This window comes from Oryza sativa, chromosome 11 (genome assembly GCF_034140825.1).
Source record: "Oryza sativa Japonica Group chromosome 11, ASM3414082v1".
Classification (NCBI taxonomy): Eukaryota; Viridiplantae; Streptophyta; class Magnoliopsida; order Poales; family Poaceae; genus Oryza; species Oryza sativa.
This window is the reverse complement of record NC_089045.1, coordinates 11,427,023-11,440,305: the sequence shown is the minus strand read 5'-3', so window position 1 is coordinate 11,440,305 and position 13,283 is coordinate 11,427,023.

The following is a 13,283-nucleotide window of genomic DNA, read 5'->3' as shown; positions in this document are numbered from 1 at the left end:
CCTTTTCTTCCCCATTTCCCCGTGCGTCGCTGCCGCTCCCGCTCGCCGTCGCCTTCGGCCGTTGCCGCCGTCCGCTGCCGCCGCTTTCGCGTCGCTTTTGCGCCGTCGCCTCCGCCGCCGGATGCCGTCGCCGGCAACGCGACGCGCGCGTGCCGCCGCCGCTAGCCCTGGCCGGCCGGTCGGCTTTGATGCCGAGCCGAGCCCGGCGGCCGCCTCTATCGCCGCCCGTCCGATCGGCCCGAGGGCGATCTGGGCCGTCGGTCCCGTGGACCGGCGGTGGATCACCTACGTGGTCCTGGTCCACGGTGAACCGCTCTCCCTTGAGCCGCTGACCAGTGGGCCCCGCTTGTCGGCGCCGCACCCCCTCCGTGCTGACGTCAGCCCTGGGAAAATATTGCGCAATAAAATATTTAAGGATTTTTGTTATAGTAATAAACACAGTGAATCTTCTAAAATTCATAACTAATTCATCCGAGCTCCGTTTAAGCCCATTCAAGTCTCAGTAAATCAAGAAAAATATGTAGAATCCTTTAAAAATGGTTTTGTTCTCTGTTTCAGTAGTCTTATAGCCTGTTTGCAATGTTTGCCTTGTATGTCGCTAGATTCCGGTTCCTCCGACGCTCCGGTGTACTTCGAAATAGTCGCCGAGGTTCCTCCAGCAGCAGAGCAAGGCAAGTCATGCTTGTCACTTGAACATGTTGATCCTATATTGCAAATGCTCTATTGTTTTCCTTCAAATATTGCATTGTTTTATAATGTTACTATGGGGTGTTTACCTATTGTCATAGCCATGCTTTTGTTGTACCATGTCCCTTTGTCAGCTTGGGGTTATAACATGACTAGAAATTGGACTAGGGATTGCTTAGCCATGCTTAGTTCAACTAGTGCACAATGGGGAAAATCTTATTAATGTTCAGATTGTTGGATTAGTGCCACCGCTTTGATGCTGGTTAATTATAATAAATCACATGGTGGGCTGTGGGTGCATGGTTTTGCTGGTCGCACCCATGGCAGTTAAGGACCGGTTCGCGGGATGCCCTGGAAGAACTTATCGTACATACCACAAGCCAGCGTGGGCAACGGCTGGGCTTGTAGTGTAGCTCTCCTCTAGCCGACGCATCCAGGCAAGGGTGGGCGTGATGGAGCGGGGTGGGCCCTACGACGGCCTCTGTTGCTTCCGGATTCACCTAGGCACGAGAGGGGACTGCCCGCTGCCTTGCGAGGAGTGGGGGTGAAACCTGAGGTGTGTGCTTGGTTAGAGGGGGTTATGCGAAGGGTCCTGTCACGGCCTCTTTCCGGTATGTCGTGGTGACATGTCGGCGCACGGTAACGTGTCGTGGGGCTGTGTCTTGTGGGTATAGTTGTACACCTCTGATCAGAGTAAAACTATTCGAATAGCCGTGCCCGCGGTTATGGGCGGTCAACCAGATTCACCGTGATTAGTCTCACCCTAGTGTAATCTTTTGGAATTTGGATAGTTTAGGTGGATGGTTGGGCCTGTTGCAACGTGGGATAACGTTGGACAGTGGATAGTTAATACTAATTAAATATTACAACTGTTTAATCTTTCAACTTCTGTTTATAAATGCTCGCTTTATGCAAATGAACCACTTTAGCTCTTCTTTGATGATTCCCTGCATCATGCCTCTATTCCGGTATGACTTGCTGAGTACAGTGGGTAGTACTCAGTCTTGCTCTACTTTTCCCAACCCCAGAGTACGAGAGTGTGTCAGATGAAGGTTTCTCCGAGGAGTAGGCTTCGTCCGTGCCGTCGAGGATGCCTGTGGAGTGGTGTTCCCGCTGCAGTTCTAGTCAAGGCGTAGCTCCTGTCGTCTTTCTTTTCTTCCGCTGCATTTGTGTAAGACTTTTATGATGTTTGTAAGACGTGGATCTGAATGTCAACATTGTCGTTTGTGTACCCCGGCCGGTCCTGGACAGGGATTTTAATGCACATTCTGCTTGGAATTCTACTCGGGAATTTCTGGGCGTGACAGAGCCCGTCACAGATGACCCTCATCTGTGACGGGCTTCTTTTAGGGCCCGATTGAGATATGGAACCCTCATCTCAATCGGGCCTCAACTATAGCCCGTCACAGATAAGTGCCATCCGTGACGGGCTTTAGTTTTATGCCGATATACCATGGCTGTGCGACCATATCTCAATAGGGCGAAACTTCGGCCCGATTGAGATTACTTCCTTGTGACGGCCCGCAAATTCCAGTCTTGTTATGGGCCGTCACAGATGGAAGGATCTGTACTAGTGTAAAAAAGGTATACTAGGGATGAGCTAAATATTCAATGGCCTTGAGTGCTGCGGTGGATAAATATTATTTTTTAAGCATGCAAATGCAAGTGCTACCGTAATTTCAATTTAATTAATAAAATAAATAAATAATTAAATACAAAGAGACATGAGAAAAAAGGAATAATGTGACTAGTGTATTAAGTAATCTTATATCATAATGGCGATATAATAAATTGGTTGAGATATTCCAGTCCATGTAGCATATATGTAAGATACTTTATTTAGGGGTTAATTATTTATACTGTTTAAAAAATTGCACGGTTCAAAACATACTCCCTCCGGGTTGATAATGCTCGTCATTTTAGACAAGAGCACGATCTCTAAAAAAGAATTTTGACAATTATTTTATATTATAATATGTATAATAGTGTTAACATATATATGATTTTATTAAAGTACTTTTTAAGACTCTATACATGTAATCATCATATTTAAAAGACAAATATTTTAAAAATGATTCATAGTCAAAGATTTTAAAGTTTGACCTCAACCTTGTCTAAAACGACAAGTATTATAAGCTTGGAGGGAGTACTAATTATTTTTTTTTGTGTAGGAAGGTATTAATCCTTTTTCACTTGCACGTGATATACACTGTGATCAGATGAATAGGAAAATAGAAAATCCAAGAAATAGCATTGACAAGCACCCAATTCCAAGAAATACCATCGACAAGTACGAGTTCCATAAATACCATCAGACAAGCGGCTTTATCCTAGAAAAGTCATCGCCATTAGGGTTCCGTTACCAGCCCTTCATTTAGTGTTGTAGGATAAACAATGCATTTTATGGCCTGGAATAGATGGATCCCTAATGGCGATGGTATTTTTGAGACAAAATCGCTTGTATGATGATATTTTATGGAACTTGCACTTGTCGATGGCATTTCTTGAATATGGGTTTTTGTCAATGACATTTCTTAGATTTTTCTCATGGAAAGATAGCACATTGAGCGTGCATCAATGAAATTCAATTTCGGTGCTAGCAAGAATAGTTCTTTTACTTTCTCCCTTTTTTAATATATGATGCCGTTGATTCTTTTAATGTGTTTGATAGTTTGTCTTATAAAAAATGTAATTATCTTTTATTTTGTTGTGACTTGATTTATCACTAAAAGTTTTTTAAGCATGACTTATACTTTTGTATGTTTGAAAAAAAATGAATAAGACGAATGGTCAAACATATTTCAAATAGTCAATGACATCGTATTTTTGGTTTGAGATTGATTTTGTTCAAGTTTTATATATCATTATGATTGGATATATTAATTCCTTAGATGTCATCACATGTTTTCTCCATATGCCATTACTGTCCATGTCCACCCAAGCTAGGCACTTTGTTGATCCTGCAAGTTTTCCTACGAAATGTCCGAAATATCCCTTCCATGGCATTTGCTTTTGCTTCTTCCCATCGAAACAAATGGCTTGGACCGAGGTATGTGTACCACTACCAGGTTATCAGAGTTCGAACAGGAGGCAGTGATGGGAATAATGACCATAACAACAATAGTAGAATAATTAGGCGGTCTAATTGAGGAGAAAATTCGATTCATAGCACAGGAAAAAAAGGTACCAAAAAATAGCACAAGAATTTTTCGCTTTCGATCATAAGCATAGGCCACCAGTTTTTTTTCGCCCCGTAGCACTTCCGTCATGGTCATCATTCCAGTGAACTGTTTAGTTGCTAGTCAAGAGTTAGAAAGACCATATTGCCCTTGTTCTATCTATACCGTTGGGCTAGACCCCTAGCACAGTCCTGCATTGGTTTCGCTCATTGAGCTGAAGAAAAAGGGCGATGGCGGCGGCAGCTGGCAGAGCGGAGACGCCACTCCAATAAACAAAAAATTCATGCCCACGATACTGTGGTAGAATTAGGTTTTCACTCACAATTGTTTAAGACAATGATAATCAGGTTCAACCCAAATAGGCATCCAAGATCAGTGGTCAACAACTAAAGAGTTTATTAAAGCATGCGTGAACCCTCACAGGCATTTCCGCAAGAACCTGGCATGCAACACAGAAAAAGGAAGAGAATCCCATCTCCAGCGCCACTCCTTCTTCTCCTACTCAGCGGCATCCTCGTCAGCGTCGGAGCCGTGCTCATACTCTAACGTGAAGCCCTGCCACTCCTTCCCTGCTGCGATGTCCTCAACGACCTCATCCGCCGCCGCCTCCTCCTCCTCCTTGCTAAAGAACCAGCCTAGCCTGTTCGCCTCACTGTCGGAGGTGGAGTAACCCTCGGGCCTGGTGGGAGGCGCCGAAGCTGCACCGCCGCCGCAGGGCATAGGCCGGGATGGACCGGCGGGTGGCGCTCGAGCGTCGTCGCCGCGGCGGCAGTTGCCGGCCGGGGAGAGGGAGGTGGCGGAGCAAGGAGGTGCATGCGCTCCGCCTGCTCAGCGAGGAGGCCGCCGCCGGAGCATGTCGTCGTGTACTCGTGTCGAGGCTAATAGGGTGAAAACGGAACAGGTAAATGACATGAGAAAAATACGGCGAGGAAGACGAAGGGCAAATCGGTCCAACGAAATTTTGCTGTATTCAATCTAACGATGTTAACTCTAAACCTGATGGAAGTGCTACAGCCGAAGAAAAACCGGTGGCCTGTGCTTCTAATAGAAAGCGAAAAATTCTTGTGCTATTTCTTGGTACCACTTTCTTTCTTGTGCTATGGGTCTAATTTTCTCCTAATTGAGAGCAATGGAGAGGCAATATGGGAGAGCAAACCTCATGTTGTTTGGGCACGTTTGAAATAGCTGAAGTTGATAATGGATTGATAATTTAATTATTGTGATAGCTATTTGAGGGTGTAAATAAATATATTAAATATTGGACAGTTTAAAGGATGGTTTTGAAAGTACTCCAAGAAAATTCTATATATAATATTTTTATAAAATGCACCATTTAAAAGCTTTTGGGTAGCGTGCAAACGAGAACTCAAAATCGAGAATCAGAAAGGAACAAGGCTACAGAGAACCTTATTAAGGGGTCGATCCGGATTGAGAAAAACATCCCGATGGAGCGCCTAATGATAGTATGAATATTGTGATGAAACAAAGGGAAATAGTGACAGGGTCCACATCAATGGAAAGCATGAACGAAAATGTGTCTGAGAACAATGTAGGGGAATTGCCACTTTGGAGGATAATGATGAAGTGAGCCCTCTGCATATTGTCATTAATTTGTATGTCACTCTATTATACAACGTTCAATACAAGTAATTCATCATCTGTGGAGGAAGGATGCAATAGGACAACTGCTTTGTTTGGGGGAAAGCTAAGTAAGAAATGAGGAGACAAGGCTGAGCTATGGAACTATGAGCGGCGCCCATTCAACTCAAAGAGCAAGGTGAGGAAATGATATACCAACAAACAATATCATGAACTTATCAGTGCCAGCACCTGAAGGTCACTAGTGCGGATTTTGGAAACGACTTTTTGGCACTGATGAGGGGGACTCATCACTGCAAACTGGGTTTCCACGAGTAAAAATAAAAACAATGAGCCAAATTGATTTATCCAGCGGATGCTTCAAGCACATTAATTTTGAGCTAGTTAGGTTTGTCAAAATGACTGACACATATGTTGGAAATAACATAGTAAATCCAACAAAAATTGAAATCAGAATAACATAACCACAGAATAATTCTATTTTCTTAAAAGAAAATAAACTAAAGAGAAAGCTTGTATTCACCATAGAAAAAATAGGGATCACATTCTTGATCTAACAAGTAGATCACTGCAGGAGCACTGAATCTCCAGTACTCAGTGCAGGACTTCAAGCTCATTGCTAGTTGAGCAAGAACATGGGCTACCTTATTAGTTATTAGGCTTATCTCTTTATATTTAGCACCTTGACACTTTTGGACGCATGGCAGACCCTTTGCTTCAAAAATTGTTGCTGCCCAAGAGGATCGAGACGATAGATCTTCCACAAGGACCGCTGCGATATCAACATTGTCGGTTTCCCAAATTATCATCATATGAAATCATAGAATAGTTCTAACAACAATTGAATCATGCTTAGAGTAAGAAAAGAAATGAATTATAGAATCTAACATGTCGCAAAACCCATTGGAATAATCACATATCTAGAGGCCATAACTGCAGCAGTGCAGAATTCCCCACTCTCGCCACCACCATGGATAAGCCATTTTCCCATTGTTGTCGAACGGGTCCCCTGTGTGTGGATCTGGCCATACCCGAGCTTGTGACGGTTGGATCTGGCTACCCCCAAGCTCATAGCTGGATCTAGCCCTCCCGATCTTATGACAACCAGATCCCCCATGGCAATGTCTCATCCTCTATCCCATTCTGTAATGTTGTTGGTGAAATGGGAACCAGGGTATCCTTTTCCCCGATAAATTAGTATTCTTTTATAGTTAAAATAAATGGCATGCTTAAACCATTCTTAGAACCGAAATACGTATTTAGAGTAAAGCAGCCAGGGACCCACTAGGGGGTTGGGTCCCGGGGCCTTCCTTGTGTGTTTCGGGATTGTTACATTGGTTAAAGGGTTTAAGTCCCCGGGTTGACCGAAGACACAAGCCCTCTTATGTACTTGTAGGTTACGCGACATTCCTTGGATGGAGTGTTGAGACCTACAAGATGTACATCTTAAATGTATGAGGCGAAGGGAGTTGAGGGTCCTAGCCTACCCTGGGACCTGGGCACGCCATCGCCCTAGTACGTCACACGCACTTCCTTTAGAGGAGCATGGAGACGTATAAGATCTACATATCAAGATCTTAAACTAAGGGGATCCTAGATGACGGCCTGGTCCAGGGCTTGGGGCCCCTGACTCCTTGTAGGTTTCACCGGCATTCCTAGAGAGGAGTGTCGAGACCTACAAGATGTACATCTTAAATGTATGAGGTGAAGGGAGTCCAGGGTCCCAGCTTGCCCTGGGACCCGGGCATGCCATTGCCCTAGTACGTCACACGCACTTCCTTTAGAGGAGCGTGGAGACGTATAAGATCTAAAACTAAGGGGAGCCTAGATTACAACCTGGTCCAGCTCCCAGGGCACCCGACTCCTTGTAGGTTTCACGGCATTCCTAGAGAGGAGTGCTGAGACCTACAAGATCTACATCTTAAATATATAAGGTGAAGGAAGTCCAGGGTCCTAGCCTACCCTGGGACCTGGGCATGCCTTCGCCCTAGTACGTCACATGTACTTCCTTTAGATGAGCATGGAGACGTATAGGATCTACACCTTACGATCTTAAACTAAGAGAAGACTGGAAACGGCCTGGTCCGGGGTCTCGGGCCCTCGACTCCTTGTAGGTTTCATGGCATTCATAGAGAGGAGTGCCGAGACCTACAAGATCTACATGTTATATTACGCGAAGGGAGTCCAGGGTCTCAACATGCCCTGGGACCCGGGCACACCTTCGCCCTACTACGTCGCACGCGTTTCCTTAAGAGGAGCATGGAGACGTATAAGATCTACTCCCTCCATTCCAAAATATAAGGCATAACCACCCCTAACCCAAAGACCAAGAAATAATTATTATCATCTTATAGTTTGAATCATTCTAATAAATACAATGCATGCATCCAATAGAATTAGAGAACATGAGAGTGGAGGACTTAAAAAAGTAATAATTTAATGGAGAAGGGGTCATGGTTAATTGCCTACATGCATGCATGCGTTATATTATGGAACATCTAAAAAAAGTGGTTGTGCCTTATATTATGGAATGGAGGGAGTACATCTTAAGATCTTAAGCTAAGGGGAGCCTAGATCATGGCCTAGTCCAGGGTCCGCCCCCCCCCCCCCCCAGGTCCTTGTAGGTTGAGCATATCTCCTTATTTGGAGTAGTGAAACTTACAAGAAATACATCTTGAAGATGATTAGGATAGACTTGCGGACTAGCTTGTGCTAGGACCCGAACCCACTTCTATCTATGTGTATCTCTCCTCTTATCTAAAGAAGAGTATAGAGACGTATAAAATATTCAATGACTCAAAACTCTGAATATAAGGAGTCCGGGTCCCGGCCTGTAATGGGACCCATGCCCTCCTTATACTCTTGTGAGATGCATCTATCTCCTTGAGAAGAGCGTTGAAACATATAAGATATATATCTTTGTTATCTTTTCATCAAAGACATCTTCGAGAAGCTCATCCAAAAACTACTTAACTACCTTTTTAGGGATGCGGGGGCATGACCTGAAGGCTTGTTGGGGTGACGAATGTATTTCACAGCCAGTTGTGGAGCAACGTTATCCACCATAAATGAAACAGGTTTATGGAAGGAGCTTGAGCCAGTTTGGAGTCGAAAAGATGTGGACTGGACACGCGTCGTGTATGCCTAGTGACACCCGATCTCGCCAAACGGGCAAAAAAGGAGCTATGGTGCTATTTTGGGTAGGTTGGGAGTTGCCAGGCCCACCACTCGCCACGTGGTGGGTGAGCTGGAGTAGCCCATCTAGCCCAAATAAGTGCCTAGGGAGCCCAGGGCAATGTAATCTTGCATTTTGGTAGGTTTCTCGAGGAGATTAGGAGGGAGCCAGCCGATATTGACAAGACGACTAAAAAACAATACAGAAGGGAAGTAGAAAAATAGCACTATGAGCTCCTCCTTGAGCCATAAAAGGAAGGGGAGATGCTATGAAAAAGTGATTGCTTGTTTCTTAGCTTGAAAAAGGCATAGTTTGCATTTTGCAGATCCAGATAGCAACGAAAAGAACAGGAGTAGGGTTTTACACCTCCGATGGTCTGAACCTGTATAATTCCTTGTCTTCATTGCTTGTTGGGGAGCTCAGGCCCCACACATTTTTGTTTCTTTCACGGTGTGCACAGCTAACCCCCTGGTCGGATCTTCACTTCGGGGAGGGGTCTGCACTTCCCCGCTGCTAGAGAATTACTCCTCCGACAAGCGTGTACTCCTCTTCTCCCTCATCCTAGTCATACACCGGTACACGGTGCCCGATTCGACGAAGTTGACGGTGGTAGAGGAGATGGATACGTAGTCGGAAACGAAGAATGGTGCGAGGAGGAGGCGGCGGTTGGAGGAGGCGGCGGTGAGGAGAGCTTGAGTGATGATGGGGTGGGGGAAGCGAGTAGAAAGTGAGAAACAAAGAGGAGGATAAGGCAAGACTTAAAGAATCGATCTCCCTCACACGGCTCAATCGGTTTGGTCCGCGTGTGGTTCAACTCGATTTTCTATGCTAGTTCATCTAAAAAACCGACAGTAATAGTAGGTTTTATGTGCCATTTTTTCTAAAACTGCTACTGAACACATTGGTGCTGGTTCATCTAACAAGCCGATACTGGTGCGAAGTTATTAGTGCTCGTTGTTGTATGCTAGGGGTGCACGTGTTCGAGGGGCGGGAAACACCCCATACCAGTGCTAGTTTTTTTTTATCAGATCAACCTTGCTGGGCTGGCACATTTGAGATGTTCTGCACTAGAGAAATATTACATTGATTTATATCTCCAATGGATTTGGGAGGAAAATCGCCTTTTTCACAGAGTTGGCCTCTATTGAAAATCTTTGATAGAAATGTAATTAAGCTAACGTGGACTACCGAGGAGGAAATTGATATCGAATAATTGAGAAGAAAGCTTTAGCGTGTTGAGTATTGAACACGTACGGAACATCATAATAAACTTGGTATCAAATATTAAGAAGAAATCTCATGAAAGTAAATGAAGTCGTGTCACATAAAAGTTGATAGAAAGAAGATTCCAATGGAACCATGATAAACTTAAGAATGCCGTTCGGTGAGAAAGGTGATATAGCTTTTCCTGCAGTACTACTTATAATTTTGGGACCTCTTATGGTATATAGTAATTGCTAGCAATACCTATAAAGTGGATCAGGATGAAAAAAAAAAGTCCCTAGACACATAAGTCCACAAATAGACCTCATGTACCCGACAAATTAAAAGTGTGCATGGATGCCATCCACACATACTCGTTTATCATTAGTTTCATGTGACTTCCTCTTTGACTTATTGAAAGAAAACAATGGAATTGCTTGTCATTAGGTGTGGAATTATTAATTTAGTAATTAGTTACATCTCCATTTGCAAGCCTGCATCAAGAAGTATATATGTTTGCAAACCGTGATAAGCTAAAGTACAAGGGACTGGACTGTTGCATGCCCAATATTAGACCCTGGGTATAAATAGGTTCACACAATGACACAACCTCTGCAATTGCATGCATATGCTGTCGTCCTTTTGGCCCTTTTCCTCCGACCCATTGTGTACGTTATGCCACACATGTGATCAAGGGCCGGAGAGCCGGCTTGTAATCTTGTGTGTGGCGTTCGATTCTTTATGCTAATCTTTCGAGACTTGTTGAATTGAAAGATACTACTGGTTTTCTTGGTTTCATGTCACAGCGTACTCACAAGTCCTCTATCCTGCAAAACGATAGCTGCATGTGAGGAGGGTTTTGTACTCACCTCTCTGAAAAGCTCGTAGCATTACCAGGACACAGTATATGTGTAGATCATGCATCTTTTGATGAAAACTACTATATGTGGCATTTTGATGTATTAGTATATATATATGTAGTCTACTAGTCTGTACTAGGTTATCCAGTGAGGTTAATTAATTAGGGAGGTTCAATTTTGATGGGATTTTTTAGAGTTCTATTATTTCCGAAATAAATTAAAGCAAAGAAAAAGAAATATACCGGGTGAATTGAGTTCAAAACAGTATGATGTCGATTTGGGACATTTTGGTTTCAAGCCAAAATGTGCCCTACCAAATCTAATTGTTCTTACTTTAAATAGTATTTTCCCCTAATGTTTGGTTTGCTACCAAATGATGCCAATAAGACATATCATATACCACTACTAGCTTAATTTTTTTTTGCAGACACCCCTTTATTTTTACAAATAGGCTAACGGCTTGTTTGGTAACTCGAGGGAAGGGGATTGGGAGTTTACACGAGGGAATTGATGATGAGATTAAGATGGGAATTTGATTTTTAATTCCAATATCTTGTTTGGTAGAGGTGATGAAAATTGATAGGGAGTTTAGTTGGAGATTAGGTCATTAATAAAAACGAATGACTGAGATTTGCTTAGACAAAGTAAAGTAGTAATTCCCTCCCAATTACCTGCCCCTACCCAGGTATTGAAAAGGAGGAGTTCCTTCCTCAATTCCTCATCCCCATCCCACCAAAATTCACATACCTCCTAACCAAACAAAACACTTAATAGTCTCATCCCTCTGAACTCCCAATCCCTCCTAAAAAGTCCCTCCAACCAAACGGGCCGTAAAAGAACATTCATATGCTAAAATGATTTTAGGGGTTTCCAGTAAAGGCCCGCCTGTAAAAATTAATTTTTAAAGGTGTGCTTCTTATTAGGCTGGCCTGCAAAAATATGGTTATTTTTGTAGATGGACCTCTTTAAGAGACCTATATGTGAAAATATAGCATCGACTGGCCACACATCATCTCTCTCGATCTCTGCATTAATTTCTTCCTTCTCCCTCATTTCTCTCTAAGTCCGGTCTACTCTCTCTCTTCTCCCTCGTCTCCACTCCTCTAGAGGCAGCGATGAGAGACGGAGATGAGGACGGAGGGTATCTGGCGGCAGCGGCTGCTTCAGGTGGTGGAGGTGGAGGAGCATCATGCTTTGGGCAGAAATGACGACAAAATCAATGGCAATGCCCACATACGGGAGTGACGGATCCGGCATCATGGGCTTCTAGCAATGGCTTGTCCGTCGCTGGGAGTTCGGCGATGGCGAATGCGACGGCGGGGAGCTCAGAGGAGGGGGATCCCTCCCTCGGGAGCTCGGTGTGGGTGGATCTAGCGGTGCTGACCTCGGGTGAGGCTAATCCGCCAGTGGCAGTCTCGGGAGCTGCGGGACCTTGGCAGTGATGGCGACGATGGCGTACTACCACGGTGGCAGTGACGGACTGCGGTAACGATGATGATGGCGGCAACGATGGATTGGAGCTAGCTAGCGTTTAAATTTTTGGAATTTTTATATATTTTCATGATTCTTTTTTGCAAGTTGGTGGCTTAACTAAGTGCCTGCGAAAATCATTTTCACGCGCGGGCACGCTGCCCGATTGGAAATATGCTGACTTTACAAGCACGGGGGGAGGCGGGTGAGGGTCGCTGATCCGCGGCTAATCGCGTGGCTGCGCGCGTGCACGATCAGCTGCCCCCCTCTAGTCTCTCTTCTCCTATATACTTGATATATATATGTATGTATGTACTATATATACATACGTATAAACTTTGTATACATGTATATTAAATTTATACGTATGTATATAAGTATATACATATGTGTGTGTATATATAATTTTTTATATGTATACACTTTAATGTATAAAAATATACAGATGTATACAAAGTTTGTGTACGTACTTATAAAAAATCTTACATGTATATAAACTTTGTATACGTGTATACAAACACCTATATAAAGGTTGTGTACGTACGTATACGAACACCTATACAAAGTTTGTGTACGTACGTATAAAAACCCAAAAAATACATGTATATAAACTTTGTATACATGTATACAAAGTTTGTATGTGTACATATATAAAGTTGCATACATACGTATTAAAAAACAGAAAATACTGAAAATATAGGAAAAAAAGGAAACGTAAACTGAAAAAGATACGGAAAGTAAAAACAGAAAAAAAGAAACCGTGCGCCGAAAAAAAAGAGAAACCACACGCCGTCCGCCACCCTCCACTTCGCGCGTGACGCGTGTCCAGTCACGGATTAGCCTTCTCGGGAGGTGGGCTGCCCATCCGTTTGCAAAAATAGGTTTTAGCCGTTTGCAAAGCTCCTTTCTGTAGTAGTATATACATATGGAATTCTTGGCCTTAATAACTCTGTGTACAGAGAAAAATAATATAATCTACATTACTAATCAATTCAATCTGGAGAATGACTTATATAAAACTACAAATACGGTTTGCGAAAGGGAGTTATGATAAATGAAGCAAACCCCTAAATCCCTAATCTTTTGACTTTTGAGGATAACGTGGGCCAC